The sequence below is a fragment of the Ruditapes philippinarum genome, unplaced genomic scaffold (assembly GCF_026571515.1).
Source record: "Ruditapes philippinarum isolate M1 unplaced genomic scaffold, ASM2657151v2 ctg2558_1_1_1_1, whole genome shotgun sequence".
Taxonomy (NCBI): domain Eukaryota; kingdom Metazoa; phylum Mollusca; class Bivalvia; order Venerida; family Veneridae; genus Ruditapes; species Ruditapes philippinarum.
Genome location: NW_026859182.1, coordinates 75,205 through 87,859, shown reverse-complemented (window position 1 = coordinate 87,859; position 12,655 = coordinate 75,205).

Sequence of the window (12,655 nt, the reverse complement as noted above, 5' to 3'; positions counted from 1 at the left end):
TATTGTCCTGTGATGATAAGTTGGTCTAAACGGTACTTGGGAAATTTCAATAAAGGGTAAGTCTGCATATTATTTGAGATTGAAAGTGTCAACAACCATATGTAGTTAAAAAACTAACTACATTTCTAGTGATGTTTTTTTTTTTAAATTTTATTCAACATTTTAAAAATCAAACAATTTTAAACACACTACGATTACGAAATATTAATAATTTGAATATATGGATCAATATATAACACACTTCATTTCATTATATTTCTTACATTTCTGATAATGCTTTTTCTTGGATGTTTGACGAAACTTAACACAACTGCATATCAACCTGTGTACAAAAATATTATATCTCATGCATTTGTAACTATTTGCAAGAAAACTGGTCAAATAAGAAAAAGATACATAAAACACTCAAATGTAATGGTACCAAACTATGATACGAGCATCTAAATGCACGAACTACTGCGCTATCAAGGCACATGAAAATATGACGTTTTACTTTGTGTTTCATTTATTAGGCTTCAGTCTGCTTTACCTATTGTTAATTTGTATGTAAACATAGGCTGAAGTTATCGTCCTGGGACAGTACTTCGGCAAAAATGCCCCCAGGATAATATTTGAAAACAACGTGTGAAATATATCTCCAATATTTTAATGCATATAAAACGTTTTTGAAACGTTTATATTTTGCAAAAATTAAATAATTCTGTTATATACATAGAATGAAAAGTAGAAAAAACTTTAAACTCAAAATTTCCCTCGAAGTTATATATTATCCTTTTAAAATTTCATAGCGGACTTAAAAAGACGGAAACTGATAACCAGCTTGGTTTGCGTTACTATTGTTGTATATAAACCAATTCAAGACATATTTGTGAAAATTAGCCTCCTTATCAATAACATAAGGCAATGGCATATTTGTAAGTCTGCCCTTTAATAAAAGGGCGGACAACTCTTTGTCCTTTTCTCGTAAGAGAAGGGGAATCTTGTGATGCGTGTATGTGGTCGCACGGTCATTTTCTTTCAAACATGTCCTCGATGCATGTATGTGGTCGCATGGTCGAAAATCTCTAAAATAATGACAAGGTTAATAAAGGCGTTTTGATCCAGATTTTAAATTCCTAATTAGGAGAAATAAAATCTTATTTAGGAGAAGCTTCAAAATACAGAATAAAAAAGTTTTTAACACCTCATACATGCAAAATCTTGCAACCTCTTTTGAACCCTTACGCCATTTGCAATATTACGAAGGGAGGTCACTCTTACCGACTCTATTTGTAGTGCTAAAGTATCCTCCCTTTACATCCCTTACACCATTAGCAATGTTTTTAGACGTGACAGTAACCTCCCTTTTGAGCCCTAACGCCATTTGCAATGTAATCAGGGGAGGTCACTCTAATCAACTCTTTCTTAGTGCAACAGTTACGTCCCTTTGAACCCTCACACCATTTGCAATATTTACAGGGGCGGTCAATCTAACCGTCTCTTTTAAACGAACGCAACAGTTACCTCCCATTGAACCCGTGCACCATTTGCAATGTTTTCAGGGGAGGTCACTCTTACCCACTCTTTTTTTAAATTTACGCAACAGTAACCTCCCTTTTGAACCCTTACGCCATTTGCAATGTTTTCAAGGGAGGTCAATCTAACCGACTCTATTTTAAGCGCAACAGTAATCTCATTTTTAAACCCTCGCCATTTGCAATGTCAGCAGGGGAAGTCACTCTAACCGACTCTATTTTGAGCGCAACTGTAACCTCTCTTTTCATTGGTCAAAAACAATCTGAAATCTCGGAATCTGATTGGCCATTGTAAAATTAGTAGAATAACGTAAAAGATTTCAGAGCTTTGTCATCTACACATGGTATTTCGTCGGCTACAATCGAGCAAGTGACCACAACCGAATAACAGCCCAAGAAATAGTACATGCATTTGATCCTATGAAATCCCCATTCTTTGTCGGGATATTTAAATTTAAAAACGATGTGCTCTGGTCTCTACATCTTTACCTTGTAAATGAAAAAATATCTAAAAAATACACCATTAATTGCTGATGATTTTCACCAAAAATATATTTAATGAGACATATCCAAGAGAAATAAAAATACAAATGACTTTTTTTTTATTTACATATCATTTCTTGGAATAAATCGATAAGGACAATGATTTACAAGTTTGACCAAAGTTTTAAGGCATTAACATTCTGTATTTAAAAATTTGGACTTGTTCTGCTTGAAAGTAGAAAATCTGAATTATATCAGATTGGGACACCTAAAATATATTGCTCTACAAATCTTGAACTTGTATGGAAAAATTGTCTCTCTTATATCATTTGTGTTTTGTTTTTGTTTTTTTCTAAAAAAAACCTTTATGTCCGTCCGCACTCACAGGAGAGTAATTATGTGGCTAGAGGGACAATAGGTAACTGTTCTTTCTCTTTGATGTCATTCATTCCGTAATGCTTTTATGTGGCTATTTTCTTTTGTGTGGCTAAAAAGAACAATAGAGAGAACAATAGAGTAGCCACATAATTACTGTCCTGTGAGAATCTCCGGTTGCATGTCCGTCGCATTCAGTGCATTCAGCACTTTGATTCTGATATGGTACACGCGTCTAATTTTTGATTGATCTTAAGGAGTCTGGAAACGAAATTTCTACATTTATTATATCTATGTTCTTTGACTATCAAGTTAAAGATATACTATGCTTAAATTTCATATTACAATATTTTTTTATACTATTGCTACATTTTTGTATATATGAAATTAATACGTTTTGACTTGACACAAAGTAAATGTGTCATGTTTAAAGTTCTATACACTATAGGTTGTCCCAATATTAATATATTGTGTCATTAAAAAACTGGCAGTTTTTTAAGAAAGGACCAACTTCACTTGTCCGTAATAGGGAACGCAGCTTCTCATACATAGTTTATTAATTCTTTATTCAAATTAGACATATTCAATAAAAATTTCATTGGTCCCAATAAATTTCTGTGATTAAAATATTATACTCAAGGATGACCTTAGTACATCTTTAATGTATAAATATATAATTATCATAATTATGTCAACAGATAAATGCACTATTTCAAAAATAAATCTTATTTTCGTAGCCGCGATCTTATTTTCGCGAAAATAGCTTATTTTCGGTCTCCATCTATACCCTTCAATTTCAGATACTTAAGTTCTGTTTAGCCATGACTTCTCCTCAACATTATAAGTTCTATATCGCCATGTATCCTACAGATTTTTTCGAGTTATAGATTTTGTCACACATTAGTGAAAACCACCACTTTCCACTTGGTCCACTTTCCCGTTTACTCATGCGCATGAAAATAGCAAAAAGCACACAAGAACACGAACTTATCTGGTATTATCACTTAATACATACAAAGCTTATAATTTTCACGTATTTTACATATTTATAAAGAATTTATTTAACCGCTAACGATTGAATGGTTTATTTATAATAAATGTTGCCAATGTATTTTAAATTCTTTGTTCGGATTTTAGGTTTCTTTCGTTATTTCCAAAGGTGTTGCAAATCTGTTGAGATTCGGGTATTTCGTATCAACAAAACATTTATAAACTTTGAATTAAATAAATTGTTTTGCTTACTTCTTCTTTACTTTTAAACTTAAGATTTTGTTTCTATTAAAATACTTTGTATTTGCCAAAATATGCACAGGATTTTTTTATTTCAAAAATTTAAACGTAAAATTCAATACTAGGCTCAACATCATAATTCTTATGATTCTTTTTCCATGTTTTCTAAAATACGATATGTAAATAAACCAGTTTTAGTTCGGCCGAGTATCTTTTTTAAAGATACTTCTTGTTTGATTGTTTGTTTTTGTTTTCTGTTGTTTTTTTTCTTTTGCCAAATTTGGGTATGATTTTTTTCGTGTTTCTACAACATTTGGAAAGGACAAATATGATATTTTAAAAAAAAGTCTATATAGCAATTATTCAAAGATGTATATAGATATAATACAAATAACATATTTCCGCACATATTTTAGCCGAATACGAATACAATGTACAACTTTAACAATATTAAAGTGCTTTCTTCTGTAAATCGTGAAAATAATGATAAATCGTATATAAAGAATTCAATTAAATGTAATTTACCAATCGATATAGAAATAATTCCTCAGAAATGCACATCGTTTATCAGATTTAATAGTGATTCGGGAATTTATCATTACATGAGAAGAAAAACGATATGCAGTGACATGTTTACTATATAATTTCTAATTAAGAAAGGCAATTAATAGATACATAAAATATGGAATAACATCCTAGTGGGCAGATTTCTTTATAAAATATATGCTTTGGACAAGGATATAAATATATATATAAAGCTGGTTAGAATAAAAAACGTAATGTTCAACATTTCTCATTTCGCATTATACCAATCATTTAGGATGCAAGTGTGGAGTGAAACCGCTTTTACACACTGCAAGATATAAACGAGTTAAGTATTTTAGTCATACTGCACATGGCAATGTATGAGCTGGTCTTTTAAACACACTGTACATGTCAAGATATTGCCCTTTTAATCACACAGCACATGGCAAGATATGGCCTTGTCGGTTAGACCATAGCACATGGTAATATATTGCCAGTCCTTCATGTCAAGATATGGTCTTGTCACAGTTAGACGCATAGCACATGGCAAAATATTGCTGGTCATTTAGACACACAGCATATGGCAAGATATTACCAGTTGTTTAGGTACACAGCACATGGCAAGATATTGCCGGTCGTTGAGATAGCTGATGGCATGATATAAGGTGGTCGTGTAAACACATAATATATGACAAGATGTTGACAGTTCTTTAAAATGCTGTACATGACAAGATATAACCTGATCTTCTAGACACACTGCACATAGCAAGGTATTAACTGGTCTTCACATTAAATGTAAAAGATTATTAACTGTTGACGGTGCACAAATGACGCCGGATCTAATGACCTATCTATTAAAAGCTTACTCGAGCTAAAGGTGGTGAGCTAAAAGCCATGGACCGGGAGCATCACAAAGACCGACATTTTACTGACCAGCTTGCTTAATTAGCATAATAGAGTATGGTTTATATTACATGTATATAATTATTGACTAGTGAGACATTGAATATAGGCTAATGTCATATTGCCCAAGGCCGTAACTGATATAATTGTGAAATAATAATTGTTATATTGCTTTAAGATCATAAATTTTCTGCTAAAGGTGTAAGATTAGGGACTATGTCAGCACAGGGAAATTTATTGAACCAATAAACATCTGAAATCAAATTTAATGTTGCTTCCTGCAGTTTTCATTGGAAATAAATCAAGTCAAGTCATAAATCAAATATATCTATTATTTATTTTTCAAATTAGCACCAAGTCAACAATTATTTTATTTATCAACCAATAAAGACATCAAACTTGCATATATATAAAGATAACAGCTAAAATATAGGGTTAAATATGATACATATTATCTGCAAAAAAGATTTAGTGATTTAAACTTCTAGTAATTTGTTAAAAATGAATAAAAACAACTAATTTTAAGAGTATTAGAAAGAGAATTGTGTAATTTTAGACTTAAGTTTTTTCATGATTAATTGAAATAATCAATTTTGTATTTCCATCAAAATTTGATATATTTATGATAACATAAGCATCAAATATTAATGTATCTTACATAAGATTTATACAGAAATCTTTGATGCTACAATAGACAATAAGAAGTATACATATTACATACCTAGAGAACACCCTTGCCTATCTATTGGTATGTGTTCTTACCTTAGATGTTCCAAACAAAAATATAACACACATAATAGAACATTTCCATTCTTGTAAATAAATTGAAAAAAGTAACAATTGGTTAATGACCTTGATACAAACCATTTCTGAAAAAAAACTTGTCACAACACACTAGTTTGTTTACAGGTTTATAAACTAATTTAAGTAGATTCTACACATTATATTTCTGTAATTATTTGTGTAGAAATTAATTTACTTGCACCAACACAGTATAGATCATATGGCGATATACCAGCTTTACTGATAAGAGGAAGACCTCGGGCACAAATAGGCACCTGAGCAGAACTACCGACTTTCTGGATAGCGTTTCACTTGTAAGCTTCTGATAAAGAAACTTGTGCGGCTCAAACCTACAGTGGTGAGAGGCAAGTGGTTTGAAGTCAATGACCTTAACCACTCGGTTACAAACTCATAAATAATTAACCATGAAAGTTGTTTTCCAAAAAAATACTGGCCTATCATTACAATGATAGTGAGTGATATATGTCATCATATGAACATACATGTTTATATAACACAGTCTTAAATTGTTTCCTCTCTTTTTATCAAAAGGTAACTTAATTCTATATCAAATGCACTAAAATGACTAATAATTGATTTTTTTTACCTCCATAGAAACTTTCAAATTGATAATTTCTCCCATCATATAATATTCTATTAACCTATATACTGATGGTTGATTTATAATATTAGTTATAAAGATTTTTGAAAGGTTATATGGCCCTATATAAATGGCTGTTTGGAAATATAACCAGAGCTGCAGGGTTATATTGTAAATAACCATTTAAATAGTCATATAATCTGTCAGGAATATTAATAATGAATTTATAATACAGCAAACTTCCCTTTTTTTTTTTTTGAGAAAAAAGTGAGATTTCCAAAAAAATTGACAGCAGCCGTGTATATAAAACTATATAAACTTCACGATTATCCAATGAAAAGAGACTTTACAAACATGCAGTATTATATAATATAACCTGACAGTTTTAATACTCTCTAAAATCCTATTATATAAGATAGAATGTTTAAATTGAATCATATTTTGCACTATAAATTTCTTAAAGTAATGATTTATTTTCAATAATTTTACAAAAACCAAAAATACTCATTTCAGAAATATAAATAACACCATTCTTTAGTTCTTAAAATTTCACCATATAAAAGTCAGCAATATTTGTATAGAAATTTTGTGATTGAATGTAAGTATACCAACTGTAAGCATAAAATCATTGCTTTACTTATCAAACATTGGTGCCAATGTTTATGACAAATAGTATCTCCACTGAATAATAGAAGATTGTTTAACAAATGATAAATAGACGAAATTAATGATATATTATTAACACTACTTTGTTATTTGTTAATTTAAAAACGAAAACTGACATTTGAAATGTTTATATATGTATCTTGTAGTTATGTGTGCTATATTTCAACATCTATGTATGTATATGTTTTGTATGTACTGCCAAAGGCAAGGATTTGCCGATTTGCAAATAAAATTTGAACTTGAACTTGTTTATGTTATATATACATGTTGTCTTACACTGTTTTATATTTTACCAGTTTATATCCTCATTGTCTTTAAAGCATAAAGATATGAAGTTAAATGTCTACTGTCTATTTATATCAACAGCAATATTATATCAAAGATATACAAAATCATAATATAGCATAAAATGATAAAAAGATATTTAAAAACTTCATAAACACTGGTGTTTTTATGTCACCACAGATGTAAAGAGTAAGACTGCAAAATTGAAAACAAGTGTGTGGGTGGGGCTGGTGTACAGGGACCTGTCTATGTAAAATGTAATATCAATATAGAATATTAAAACTTGTTTTTCCAAGTAACAAAAGTGACTTGAATTAAAACAAATACTGAAGAAACAAAAATGCAGAATTATTTATAGAATATGTACATTACATGTATACACAATAACTTATTTACATATACACAAGGTTTTCACAGTGTATATCCAGTAATACAGGAATTGTGCAATAAGGAACACAGAACTGTACAATTCTGTGGCTGAAACGAGCACCGCGATAAGTAAATGAACTAGTGTTTTTATTGTACATCAAATTGAAAGAAATAAGTTAGTGCATTATACGGTTGCGTAGAAATTGTATTATTGAACCTTGTTTATGTGTTTATTTTTCATGATCATGCGTGAGAATGAAGTTCTGACTAGCGTATTGATGGCGACTTTTGTGTTTTGTCAATATCTTTAAATACAATAAGGTATATATTACATGATGCTTTTGATCTTTTGTGTAATTGAGACATTTGCCAAACTAATTGTGTCATATTACACTTAAATAATCAGATAAAATGTGACAGAGAATATTTTTACAAGGTAACACCAAATTTGTGAATGATGCACCGAAGCAACGCTGATTAACTCTTTAAAACTACCTGAATCTTATTTTACCTTCTTCCTTCTAGTATTATACAGCACTAGTAGTTTGGCAAATGTTAAGGTATATCTAATATGAAAAAAATAAAGTTTTAAATGTTAAAATGTACTTATAAATTTTGACAAAACACAAAAAATGCCTTCATAGGCTAGCTAAAGTACAATGTAATAGAAGCCGTATGCGCTTATTCATTTCTTTTAATTTAAGATAAAATCTTTAAGTCCTTTTACTTACCATGCTACATACTTTGGCCATAGCGTTGCACAGATTTTGCTTTACTTTTATGTTTTTGGCACATTCCTCTGTTACTGGATATACACAGTGGTTTTGTTGAAGAAAGAAAACTTAAGAGCAATTATAATTACAAACAAGAGCTGTCGGAGGACAGCAACGCTCAACTATTCTAAAAAAATGTTTCATTTATATAATAATGTTTACCTATATGAATACATAAAATTGTCCGAAACGGTACAAAGGCTTGTTATTAAGATGTTTTATCGAGTAAATTACTGCTTTATTATTATGAATGCATAAAATTGTCACAAAAAAGGCACAAACTCTTCAGTAGTTATGGAGATACCAGAATACAAGCAAAAACTTAACCAAAAATTTTTAAGTCGAAAAAGGGGCATAATTATGCAAAAAAGCAAATCAGAGTTATGGGACTTGTGCCAATCATGTGAGATAATCAGAGAGAACAAGTGTGTGGAGTTTCAATCCATTTCCTTCAAAAGTTATGGGGATACCAGCTTACAAGCAAAAACTTAACCAAGAATTTCTAAGTCGAAAAAGGTGCATATTTATGCAAAAAAGCAAATTAGAGTTATGGGACTTGTGTCAATCATGTAACATAATCACAGAGAACAAGTGTGTGAAGTTTCAATCCATTTCCTTCAGTAGTTATGGAGATACTAGCTTACTCACAAAAACTTAACCACAGGGACGCCAACACCGACAAATGGGTGACTGCATAAGTTTGATTTTTCTGCGAAAAGTCGAGCTAAAAATGAAGTTGATCATTTAAATTGTCAATCAAGGACTGTCGTAATGTTAAGTTAAACATATTTATTGTATTCTGATGCACTAGTTCTTCTAACCTAGATAAATCACTTCAAAACCAATTCACTAACTAACAATTACTAAAATCATACGAGGAAACCTTGTTGTGACCCATTTAGAGACTACTGGAATTATTTAAACATACATCTACTATTGAAACACAAACGTTTACTTTTTTATACTTGTAAACCCTGCCAGTATATAGTTCGCTAATGTTCAATAAAATCATTTTAAGCAGTGTTTCACAATATTAAGTTAGTAATTAACAACACATGTATCAATATGTAAATAATTCTACAACCAAATTAATACTATAGTTCTAAGATTCCATATACTCCAGGGTAATTTTGGAATAACTTTTTGTATGGTTACTTTTAATTATTTTGATGCAATGTTAATTGTTATCTTATTGTAAGTACATGTATTAATATAAACACAAAATGTTTTACAATAAATATAAAGTAAATCAAAAAGTAACTCAAATTATCAATATAAAGTACATATTAGTTGATATTTGTCTAATAAAAGTGTGTAATGCTCTAAATTCACACCTTTAGTAGTTTAAAGGTTTTAATGTGCTAAACTTAAACAGTCAACAGTATACAACTAGGTAATATTTTATACATGTACTATAATATAACTTCTAACATTGATATCACTGATTATCAGTCCAGTATGTCACTATTATACATACAATATAATCTGTAAACTAATTTATACCATTATTTTCATTATCATATTTTATATCATCATAACAAAATTCATCATTTCACTATATAGTTCAGTTAAATACAAACTATAGATACAACTTTTATAAATGAGACAAATTATGAAAGCAATACATATATATGGTACCCTTTCAAATAATTAACAAATACATTGTAATACTGATAAAAATTTTGATTTAACATAGCATCACATGATTTCTTCACTTTTCAACATTAAATTGATTTCTACCAAAAAACATTAATTACACTTTGGTTATTGAATGATGAACTCATTTGTGTAGAACATGTATTAACAGAATAAAAACATCCCTACAGACAATGAATACTCCCCGAAACTGCACATGTGCAATTATATTTCAGTGAAAAAAATAAAAGCAGTAAGAACAAAAGTGTAAAAATTCAAGTAGCAACGACCTTGACACCACCAAAAACCACAGTTACAGCATAAATCATGGTAAATACCTACAACAGATAAAAGACCAATAATCAAGTCCTGTAATATCCACTTCCCCTCATCAATTAGATATTATAGACTTTCTACATCTATAGTATCATTAAGGACGATAATTCAAAATTTAAGCATGGTAGAATTATGGTTTGTACTCTGCACTTCCACTTTCTAATCTCTATCATTGTATGAAGTACTTTTCAAGTTTTTTTTACAATAAGCATTAATTAATATTATAAAGGGAGAAAGTTTAAAACCTAAGCAACACAGCAAGTTATTATGCTGTCAAGGATGGACAGACAAACAGACAAGGCAGCAACCATAGGCTCTCTCTTCAGGTAACATAAAAATGAAACACATTTTCAATATAGTTTTACTACTTTAAAACATTTCTCCTGCAAAAATTCAAATCAAAATTTGAAAAAATTTATATAATGCATAAAGATGTATTTAACATCAGTCAAAATGCAGGCTTTGGTTTAAAATACAACAAGAGCGATCAGTAATCACATGTGTCGCCTCATGATGGCCAATTTCATGTTGGGACAAATTTTGTGACAGACGGACAGACAGACGGACAGTGCACAACTAGACTTGGTACTGATCATTCCTGTAAAGTTTTGATAAAATTGGACCAGTAGTTTATGAACAGTAGTCCGGACAAGCTTTTGCATATCTGGCAACATACAGAAAAAAACACCTTTTTATCAAAGGGCCATAACTCTGACAAAAATCATTGAACCGGAAAATGCTGACAATATGCACAACTAGACTTGGTACTGATCATTCCTGTAAAGTTTGGATGAAATTGCACCAGTAGTTTATGAGGAGTAGTCCGGACAAGCTTTTGTGTATCTGGCAACACACAGAAAAAAACACCTTTTTATCAAAGGGCCATAACTCGACCAAAAATCATTCAACCGGAAAACCCGTGCAATATGCGCAAGAACTTGAGCTACAGATCAATCCTGTAAAGTTTCATTGAAATTGCATTAGTGGTATAAGAGAAGTAGTCCGGACAAACTTTAAAATTAAAAATTATTAAAGGGCCATAACTCTGACAAAAAATCATTGAACCGGAAAATGCTGACAATATGCACAACTAGACTTGGTACTGATCATTCCTGTAAAAATTGGATGAAATTGCACCAGTAGTTTATGAGGAGTAGTCCGGACAAGTTTTGTGACGGACAGACAGACGGATGACGGAGATGTGATCCCTATATGTCGCCACTACTCCGTAGAGGCGACACAAAAATAGCTCTATTATAAAACATTATTTCTTTAAGATATTTAAGATCAGAAAAAATTAATATTGATGCATATGGTCTTACAAATAATTTATTGCAATAATTTATTATGTTAACATAAAATATTTAGAACCTAATTAATTAATAACACCATATGATCATTAATAAACTTGCGTGTTTGCTTTGCACAATACAAGCAAAACCATTTAGTATTTCCCTGATACTAAACAACCTCTATAATGAGGGATATTTTATGTCACTAGCAGCATGGTAAAAGCCTTCAGTATTGATGACATAATTTAGATAACTATACTTGTGATTTCAACTCAAACAATATTTTATCAATCAGCTTAAATAGTGTAAGAAGACATTGCCAGTTTTAGAATGATAGCATTCAGAAATAGTAGGTAACAAAGCTTCATTTATGTGAGGTAAAATCTTAATGCAAGCGACATGTTTTCACAAATATTGCACAACAATTCAGATCTATTAACATACAAATAATATACAAACATTATATACAATGTACATGTATGAAGATGAAAATAAAAAAGCACAAACAAATATATAAAATGCACTGTAGCTGGATAGGGTGGCCATAATTTTTTTAATTTAACAATAATTGAATCAATGTATGCATCAAAAAGACAATAATCAAAATTTTAAATGTCTTAGCAAAGCATCCTTCTTTCGAATAATATAAAAACTAGTGAACATATTAGCTCCACTGGATTTCTTTAAACGTAATAATATCAAATGTTTGAGTGTTGTAATATATATAGTTATCTTTAAACTCATATCACAGGGCATGTGAAATATCACAACATAAAATTTATACATTATAACCCTTATCAATATTCTCTGAAGTAAATGATCTTAACCAAAACATTCATTACATTTCCCATCTTTTGTAAACTTACAAAATAAATTAAAAAAAAA